The sequence below is a fragment of the Diaphorina citri genome, unplaced genomic scaffold (genome assembly GCF_000475195.1).
Source record: "Diaphorina citri unplaced genomic scaffold, Diaci psyllid genome assembly version 1.1 scaffold1200, whole genome shotgun sequence".
In the NCBI taxonomy this organism is placed as follows: domain Eukaryota; kingdom Metazoa; phylum Arthropoda; class Insecta; order Hemiptera; family Psyllidae; genus Diaphorina; species Diaphorina citri.
The window spans coordinates 35,567-46,106 of record NW_007378629.1 but is presented as its reverse complement, the minus strand read 5'-3'; the positions used below and the strand labels follow the sequence as shown (position 1 = coordinate 46,106).

General features: G+C 39.2%; 1 protein-coding gene and 1 long non-coding RNA gene across 3 annotated transcripts in view; both read left to right on the top strand.

Moving 5' to 3' along the window:
• Positions 1–1,007: 1,007 nt before the first annotated feature.
• On the top strand, positions 1,008–2,999 carry LOC113469706. 2 transcript variants are annotated; one of them, XR_003393038.1, is made up of 2 exons: positions 1,008–1,149; positions 2,871–2,999. It is a non-coding gene; the product is annotated as an uncharacterized LOC113469706 (long non-coding RNA). The 2 variants fall into 2 exon arrangements; XR_003393037.1 differs by lacking the exon at positions 1,008–1,149 and adding an exon at positions 1,593–1,729.
• Positions 3,000–5,763: 2,764 nt separating this feature from the next.
• Positions 5,764–10,540, top strand: part of LOC108253058 — a 7,166-nt gene continuing 2,389 nt past the window's right edge. Inside the window, exon 1 of the mRNA XM_026827570.1 lies at positions 5,764–5,795. The gene's annotated coding sequence lies outside the window, so the exon portion shown is untranslated. The remainder of the gene's footprint in view (positions 5,796–10,540) is intronic.

Here is a 10,540-nt window from a genome sequence, read left to right as displayed (position 1 = left end):
TAGTAGAGAGCTAGCCGTTCCGAGAACGAACATTATTTGTGTAGGATAAAGTCCGTCCCGAGTGGGAATCGACCCCGCAACCTAGCGCTCATCTCAAACCCGAGATAATTTCATATAACTTCGTAAGCCCCGTCAGTCAAATTAAATGGCAATTTTAAAAAATACATCTAACTAGTAGAAGACTCATTGGATACGGTGAAAGGTAAGTCCCCTTTTATATTTTGTTTCTCCACAGGGAGGGTTGTGGGTGAAAATTAGTTCCTGAAAAGCAAACTTGAATATCCTGATGGGGACGTAATTTTCAATTTTAGCCTTTTTTTTATAGGGACTTGTATTCGTAAAGTCTGATTTACAGGGTATTTTGATGGATGACGAAGATGTAGAACAATTTCATTGTATTATAGTTAGATTTTTGACCCATCAACTCATTAGAGTCATTACTCATTAGGTTATTAGTCATGATTACTGTTTGAGTCATCATATGAGGCACATGTGAATTAGCACTTGCATATTTATGTGAATTAGCACAAATTTCCCGCTATTTTTAATTTTGATAAAGATGCGTCCAGAAAACACAAATTGTGACGGCAATTTTTTCGTTGACCGAAAAAACTGCCAGGTGCTTGAACGCGAATAGATTTGCTCATGCATGTATTAAATTCATGCTTGGTGTGCATGCATGCATGCATGCATGAGTGTGTAGGTATGTATGGAATAAACATGCCTGCGATATTTCTCTTTCCTGATGCCTATTGCCCGATGAAAATTCAGATTTCTTGTGCATGTGCATGATGCATATGCCTAATGCCTGTTGACAGTTCACAGGCGTTAGTACTTCCAAGAATCATAAAACGCCAGAAAAAGACACGCACCAGTGAACAGACAAATCATTTGCATGTCAGGTAGAGTTCACTGGTCATGCATGAATGAGCATGTGCTGCCGGCCTAAAATAACGGCAGCACAAAATGTATTTCCATACTTGGCAACACTGTACGACCGTAAACAGCCATTTTCTTTTTGTTCTGCTTTTGGATTTGGAATTTTTGGAATCCGAAAAATTTGGTTTTCTGCATATTTCTTTTCAGTTTCGGCTTTGGTTTCAATTGAAATTTCTTGAACAGGCGTGATCCATAGTTCTCCCAATAAAGGTAATTAGCTAATTCTTCATCTTTTGATTGTAGTTTGGTTTGATTCTAATCCCCAGATCACAGATTGAAAGTTTGGACCTATGCGGCCATTTCAAACAAACCAAAACTACCATTGTTTGGAGCCCTAGATACCAAAGTTTCGGTACTGTGGTAGTAATTGAAGCCCGGTACTCAACTGTAGTGCAGTCCTGCAGTCATACTATTCCAATCATCCCAACATAGTCAAAATATTCCTATGGTGATTTACTTGGTGGGTGTATTCACATTTAGCTGTGTTAAGTTACCACATCATTTTCCACTTGCCAAGAACATCTCAGAATGGCCTAACTCAGCCCTGTTCATAACCACGGCCTGAATGAGAATGACCATGTGCTGCCGGCCTAAAATGACGGCAGCACAAAATCTATTTCCATACTTGGCAACATTGTAAACAGCCATTTTCTTTTTGTTGTTCGGCTTTTGGATTTAGAATTTTTGGAATCCGGAATATTTGGTTTTCTGCATACTTCTTTTCTGTTTTCGGTTTTGGTTTCAATTGAAATTTCTTAAACAGGCGTGATCCATAGTTCTCCCAATAAAGGTAATTAGCTAATTCTTTATCTTTTGATTGTAGTTTGGTTTGATTCTAATCCCCAGACCACAGATTGAAAGTTTGGACCTATATATGCGGCCATTTCAAACAAACCAAAACTACCACTGTTTGGAGCCCTAGATACCAAAGTTTCGGTACTGTGGTAGTAATTAAAGCCCGGTACTCAACCGTAGTGCAGTCATACTATTCCAATCATCCCAACATAGTCTAAATATTCCTATGGTGATTAGTGGGTGTATTCACATTTAGTTTCATCTACCAGTAAAAATATTTGATTGTAAAATATACTTATATGACTGTAACCTGTTCTCTGCAGCTACCTGTCACTCCTTACTCTACTCTTCAAATGGTTTCAAATCAACCAACAACCTCTATGGCTGAGTGGGTATCACACTAGGCTTGCACTGCAGAGGTCCTAGGTCAGGGGTTTCCAACTAGTGGCCCACAGGCCACATGTGGCCCGCCAGACCATTTTTGTGGCCCGCAAAGCTTTTTGGGACTTGTACAAACTTACCTAAATGTAAAAAAAAGGTTTGGTACTTAGGCAAAAATCTTTGAATTTTAAAATTCTAATAAAAAGTGTGAGGGATTTCTAATCTCATGGTTGTGTGATCTGTGGCACGTTTGAAACTTGTTTTCCCCCACTACTTTCAAACCTCCTTGATTTCATATTCATTTATATTTCACATTTAGTTTCATCTACCAGTAAAAATATTTGATTGTAAAATATACTTCTATGACTGTAACCTGTTCTTTGCAGCTACCTGTCACGCCTTACTCTACTCTTCAAATGGTTTCAAATCAACCAACAACCTCTATGGCTGAGTGGGCATCACACTAGGCTTGCACTGTAGAGGTCCTAGGTTAGGGGTTTCCAACTAGTGGCCGGCCAGACCATTTTTGTGGCCCGCAAAGCTTTTTGGGACATGTACAAACTTACCTAAATGTAAAAAAAAAGGTTTGGTACTTAGGCCAAAATCTTTGAATTTTAAAATTCTAATAAAAAGCGTGAGGGATTTCTAATCTCATGGTTGTGTGATCTGTGGCACATTTGAAACTTGTTTTCCCCCACTACTTTCAAACCTCCTTGATTTCATATTCATTTATATGGTGTTCATTTTGATTTTAGAAACATGCCTGGATTCAGTAGTGTGGGAACTTTCAAAATATTCATCGGGAACGTAAACCCTGGGACATCAGTTGAGTTAATCAGACCCTTGTTTGAGAAGTATGGAAAAGTTGTTGAGTGTGATGTGGTGAAGAACTATGGATTTGTGGTAAGTATAAACTTCATCTGACCCTTTTTTAATTTAATTCCACAGCTGCAGTTCACATCACAGAGTCCATGTGGTTTTTAATCTACTACCTTATCGTATATCATTGATCCTTATGACATATGGTTGTAGCAGAATACGAGCTAACAGTTTGACCGCTTACATTACACGCGATAGGCTATAATTATGTCTGATAGTCTAGAAGCTTCGAGGCTTTGACGAATCGACAGTCCCACTTCTATGGCCTAGTGGTTATAAGCACTGACTCTTGGACCGAAAGTGCTGGGTTCCAATCCCGGCCGGGGCGGAAATTTTCTGACCAAAATTTTCCTTTCCCGGATAGGCATGGATGTAAAAGAATGTGCCTTGAAGTAGCTCGGTAATTCTAAATGAGTTCTGAGGAACAGTTCCCTTTAGGTATGAGCTATTAATTTTTACTTTCTATCATTAAAAGTAATGAGAAAGTATTGCGATCAGTCCACTTTTTGAAAATCGGGAAATGGGCGGAAATATTCGTTTTATTTTCCAAAGCTGCTACTGTATAGCAGTACCATAACCACACATTTGTTTCAGATGGAAACCGGGGAGACTACAAGAATATTAGAATCGGAACGACATGAGCGTTGCGTGTTTTCTTTTCTAAACCACTCAAGGTAAGTCCATTATGTTGCGTCTGAAATGCAGGGGTTACCTGCGTAACTGCGTACTGGATAAGGTTAGGTCTACTGTCTGATAGACCGCGGTCTGTCAGACCTATAGGTCTCAAGCTTTTTCCGCCACACACGTTCCGTTTGATAGACCGCGGACTGTCAGATCTATAGGTCAATGTCTGAGCGTGAGTGTCGGGAATAGCAACTGAACTCGAAGTTTTTAGTCCCAGTAAAATTTTACGATATAGGAGGGGGTTAAGCTGTGTCCAGTCCACACATAGTCGATGGACGAAGTGAATCTATGTTGTCGAGGCAGTTTACGGTGTCAGTAGACATCGACGGCCGTCAACAATGTGTGGAACTGTGGACAAAGCTTTACAATTGCTAGGGGTTACGAATTTTAAGCCTGGTACAGCTGGTACACACCCCACGACATGTCTCTCAACTTCCAACCTGGTCTTTCGACACATCATTGGGTGTGTACGCTCCTCAATATAATTTGAGAATTTGACCACAATAATAGTAGTAGCCTACTGCTGGAGTAAAGGGACTTTTCAATCCTATGCGAGCAGTAGAAATAAGCACTATTATTATTATTTTTTTTCCAAAGCACATGACTCGGGGGTTTTTTTTCCACGTACTAGCACTTTAGCACCCTCCAATATAATTTGAGAATTTGACCACAATAATAGTAGTAGCCTACTGCTGGAGTAAAGGGACTTTTCAGTCCTATGCGAGCAGTAGAAAAAAGCACTATTATTATTATTTTTTTTTCCAAAGCACATGACTCGGGGTTTTTTTTCCACGTACTAGCACTTTAGCACCTTTTACAAAAATATTTCCGGGTTCTGTTACACCTTAAGTGGACTTTTCAGTCCTATCCCATTTTTAACCACTTTACTTGAGAGGCATGTGGTACAAGTGGTGGGCAAGTTGTACATATGTCACTAAAGTTGAACGAATGTCGTGTTATGTGACATTTCTCTACCGTACGTCACGTGGTGTTATGTCTTATCGTGTGTTGTGTAACCCTGACAAGATGAACAGCAACTTTCGGTGAACGATAACGTTTTTGGACACCCAGAAACTGGGGCTCCGTTCATGTCCCATTAGTTGGTCCCTAGAACTTATTTTTTTTACTTTTTAGTAGAGGGAACTGTAACTACTGAAATCTTATCGCCCAGAATGGAAGAGAGAAGAAGGGCAGGGTAGTAGAGAGCTAGCCGTTCCGAGAGAAAATGATGAAAAATTTGACGTTTTTCAAAGTCAAATATCTCCGGCTAAACTTAACTGATTATGATGAATTTTTTTTCAACTTGGTCTCCTTTCATGCCCCAACACACACATGCAATCCGTTTTCTTCCATCATTCGTAGTTCTGAGCGAACATTATTTGTGTAGGATAAAGTCCGTCCCGAGTGGGAATCGACCCCGCAACCTAGCGCTCATCTCAAACCCGAGATAATTTAATATAACTTCGTAAGCCCCGTCAGTCAAATTAAATGGCAATTTTAAAAAATACATCTAACTATTAGAAGACTCATTGGATTAGTTTGAGGGCCGAAGGGAAAAATCGTAGGTCCAGAATTAAGCTGATTCCCTGTCGCGTATAATATCTCTAGTAGCGCGGTCAAACTTTCTTGACTTGGCGGGGCGGAGCGCTACCGCGCTCCTTAATAATTTTTACTTTCTATTTTTAAAAGTAATGAGAAAGTATTGCAATCGGTCCACTTTTTCAAAATCGGGAAATGGGTGGAAATATCCGTTTTATTTTTCAAAGCTGCTACTGTAGCAGTTAGGTAGCAGATTCAGCTATTAATTTTTACTTTCAATTATCAAAAGTAATGAGAAAGTATTGCAATCGGTCCACTTTTTCAAAATCGGGAAATGGGCGGAAATTATCCGTTTTATTTTTCAAAGCTGCTACTGTAGCAGTAGATACCATAACCACACATTTGTTTCAGATGGAAACCGGGGAGGCTACAAGAATATTAGAATCGGAACGAAATGAGCGTTGCGTGTTTTCTTTTCTAAACCACTCAAGGTAAGTCCATTACTGTTGCGTCTGAAATGCAGGGGTTACCTGTGAACGACATGAGCGTTGCGTGTTTTCTTTTCTAAACCACTCAAGGTAAGTCCATTATGTTGCGTCTGAAATGCAGGGGTTACCTGCGTTACTGCGTACTGGATAAGGTTAGGTCTACTGTCTGATAGACCGCGGTCTGTCAGACCTAGGTCTCAAGCTTTTTCCGCCACACACGTTCCGTTTGATAGACCGCGGACTGTCAGATCTATAGGTCAATCAGATAGGGATGGGCGATATTTATAAAAATATCGATATTTCCGATATCGATATATCGAAAGTAAAATATTCGGAAGTATCGATATATATCGCCCATCCCTACAATCAGACAGTCTGAGCGTGAGTGTCGGGCATACCAACTGAACTCGAAGTTTTTAGTGCCAGTAAAATTTTACGATATAGCGGGTTAAGCTGTGTCCACACATAGTCGATGGACGAGGTGAATCTATGTTGTCGAGGCAGTGTACGGTGTCAGTAGACATCGACGGCCGTCAACTATGTGTGGAACTGTGGACAAAGCTTTACAATGGCTAGGGGTTACGAATTTCAAGCCTGGTACACACCCCACGACATGTCTCTCAACTTCCAACCTGGTCTTTCGACACATCATTGGGTGTGTACGCGATATTTGCACAAATATTGCGTACCTATTCAATAATTATACACATACGAGTAACGGGGTTTCATGTTTACTTCGATTTAAATCGTCCCAGGTTTGTACAATATAGATCGGGACGCTTCAACTAGCTGTTTATGAATCATTTATCGACATATAAGGTCATATTATAAAGCACCGTCAACAGTGTGGTCAGGCATATAGTTAAAAGGGAGATTTGATAGAGGAAAATGGAACAAAGAAGGTCTTATCGTCCTGAAATCTAAGATAGAAGGAGGACAGGATAGGAGAAAGCTGGCCATTCAGAGAAGGAACTTTATATTTTTAGGACAAATAACGCCCCGACCGAGAATTGAAGCAGCGATCTAGCGCTTACAAGGCAGACGCGCTACCCTCCAAGCTAACCAGGCTGGTTCTCACAGAATTTTTGGGTAGAATCGACCCATCACTATCGTTAGGTTCTATTGGGTATTTTCTGAAAGTTGAAATTTGCCTCTGTATTTGGCACCCTTTGAAAAATCACAACCGTTAATATACTACTTGGGAAGAAATTATTTATTTATGGGATTGAATCAATTCACTCTAGCCAATATTGGATATTGGAAAACCGAAATACACTGGTTCGAAACCACCATCATACACAACAATATTTGCACAAATATTGCGTACCTATACAATAATTATACACATACGAGTAACGGGGTTTCATGGCGGGTAACAAGCGTAATGTTTACTTCGATTTAAATCGTCCCAGGTTTGTACAATATAGATCGGGCCGCTTTAACTAGCTGTTTATGAATCATTTATCCAAAATCGGTACAGGAGTATTTTTTTATGGTAATTTTATTTACACACAATGGAAAAGCAGTTTTTCTTTAGTTAGGCTAGTTTTGTTTTGTGTTTTTTTTCTTCTGTGTTTTATGTACCCCTCTTCATATTCTTCAGACTTCAAAAATACATCATGAAATTTTTCAATTTCATTTCTAGAACAGTGACATTAAAATCGGTACAGGAGTATTTTTTTATGGTAATTTTATTTACACACAATGGAAAAGCAGTTTTTCTTTAGTTAGGCTAGTTTTGTTTTTTGTTTTTCTGTGTTTTATGTACCCCTCTTCATATTCTTCAGACTTCAAATACATCATGAAATTTTTCAATTTCATTTCTAGAACAGTGACATGTTATTTAGTTTTTAATTTCCCTTTTAAAGAAAAGATCTGGGTAACGTCGTATTTTACGCTCCTATAAAGACGGTTTCGACTCCCGTCCATTTTTTTATCGGCATTTTGACTACCTATAGAAATTAATACGAAAACTTAACGAGAAAAAATACGATCTTGTCGGAAATGGCAATCCATAAAGCCTGCGTCCTTCGTACATCATTGATCCTTATGACATATGGTTGTAGCAGAATACGAGCTAACACTTTGACCGCTTACATTACACGCGATAGGCTATAATTATGTCTGATAGTCTAGAAGCTTCGAGGCTTCGACAAATCGACAGTCCCACTTCTATGGCCTAGTGGTTATAAGCACTGACTCTCGGACCGGAAGTGCTGGGTTCCAATCCCGGCCGGGGCGGAAATTTTCTGACCAAAATTTTCCGTTCTCGGATATAGGCATGGATGTAAAAGAATGTGCCTTGAAGTAGCTAAAATTCAAAATGAGTTCTGAGGAACAGTTCCCTTTAGGTATCAGTAAAGACGGTTTCGACTCCCGTCCATTTTTTTATCGGCATTTTGACTACCTATAGAAATTAATACGAAAACTTAACGAGAAAAAATACTATCTTGTCGGAAATGGCGATCCATAAAGCCTGCGTCCTTCGTATATCATTGATCCTTATTATTTTTTTTTAAGGAGTGATGACCTGATAATACTTTAGATATAATTTAGGCAGTTTAGGTACCTACTTACCCGATTACAGTCACTTTTTTGTCGACAGGTAGGTAACTACTTGAAGTAATGTCACGCTTTACCTTGGGCATTCCTGTGTATAGCATCCCATTAATCAAAAAAAGGTAGGTAACTAAGTATTCCACAAATAGAGGATCTTATAGCTAAATAGATCAAGAAAGGAGATCAAATCGGACCTTGAATAGGTAGATAGCACCAATAGGTAGGTGCCTTTTTAATATCTTGGGTCGATGGCTAATTTGAAATCCCCCCCAAAAAATACCACTTCGTGGCATAAAAAAGACCCCGCCAAGTCGTTCCTCCCAAAATAAATCAAGTGCCACAAAAAATAAATGCGTTCTGGTTCGGAGATTTAGATCGCGGATTTATTATTCGGAGCACGTGAACCCCGCCCCGGACGTTCTCGGTACCGGATCGCATGGCTCATTTATATCACGACGAGCTAAATCTCACACTACGGAAACCCGTCGTGAGCTACTTACTTTCCGTGTTTCCCAGAAGTTGGCAACAACTACAGCTTTCTGGGAGCCATTAAAGAGGGATTTTGTAATGCCGCGGCTCGCCAAATTGAATGCCCCTCAGGATTGAATTCAGTCCTATATGGACCCGGCTAGCTCAATCTTCTAATCTCAAGCTGGAAATCTACCGACATGCTAATCTCTGGCGTGAGTCGGTGTATATCTGGTTTGAGATTAATCGAGGATCAAGCTATACTTAATATAGGAATTACTTCAATCTTGAGATAATTCGAGGTGTCTTGGCTGAAGTCACCGTAGCATGGCGACATCTTATGTACTTCGAAGACTTGGATTTTGTGATTATTTTGAACTTCAGTCTCCACTAACATTAAAATCTGAAATATCATAAATCGAAATTTCTCGGTTTGGTGTTAGTGTTGACTGAACTTTTAAATAATGCCTCCTTTATAATCCGATCCTAGCACTTATCATCGTAGTGAAGCGTAGACCCTATCTTCGCGCGTCGTAACCGCCTGATCCATTTTAATTTTAGCACGAGTTATATTTTTCGCCAATAATTATTGTAAAATAAATATTAAATAAATAAAAACAAGTTTTGCCCACTCATATGTTTGGGTCGATTCGAATGACGATTTCGTGAAGCGACTTTTGGACGTGATAATTTGACTTGCAGTACTGGATCAAAAGTATAAAAAACAGACACGTTGCCTTATGGATCTATTCGAGTATTTGTACATTATCGAACACGTATTTTGATTTCCAATAATCTCGCTTGTAGTCAAATCGTCGTGTAAGACCTTTGAAAAATCGTATTCTGCAAAGGCTTCGTGAAATAACGTCACGGTGTCAAAACTTGGCGGGAAAAATCGGTAAAATGTTTCGTGTTACATTGTCACATTTGTGGCCTACATACCAATTTTCAAGTCTAGCTCTTGTTGCATTGTCACATTTGTGGCCTACATAGATAGGCGCAAACACTAGATTATTTTTTGAAGATATTTGAGCGGAGGTCTTAAAATTTTCATCTCTAAATTTTTAGCATAGGACAGGGAGCTAATGTTACCTCTGTTAATTTCAGACCCCCCTGTAGAACATGAGGACTCAGTAGAATCGAGTGCTAAACACAAGAAGAGATGGAGTAAAGCTCTGGCGTTGTCACGCGTCAAGAAAAGTCACGGTAAATCATTTCAATATTACATTAAAATATAATCAAAAGAAATCAAAATCCCAGATATCATTGAAAGAAATCAAAATCCCAGTCTCATTGAAAACCAACAAAAATTTAATGATAGAACTTGGTGGAGAGGTTTTGTGAATAGTCGACCTGTTACACCAAACAGAACGACTTTGGATATGTATGTGTGTGTATGTATGTATTAAAATATACATGTAGTTAATTTCCATTTTCTTCAAAGTGTGGATGGAAAACTCTATTCTCTATTTTTACTTTCTCGCTGGGAGTAGAGTCAAGTAGTCACTTAGGCCGGGGATCACAAAGTCAGTTTAAACTCCGTTTAAGTTTTAATCTCGGTTTAAGCAATCTGATTGACATTTTTTTTTTTTTTTTTTTATCAACCAATTAGATTGCTTATGCTTAATGCGAGAGTTAAACTTGAACCGAGTTTAAAATTAACTTTGTGGCCCCGGCCTTAGAGGTGTAAAAAGCGATATTAGCATGTTGAATGCACCAGGTTCCCCATAGATCACGGACGGGTGACTATCTGGGCTGGCAATTGCGAGACAGAAAGAGATGACCCATGAGCGAACTAAAGAATAACC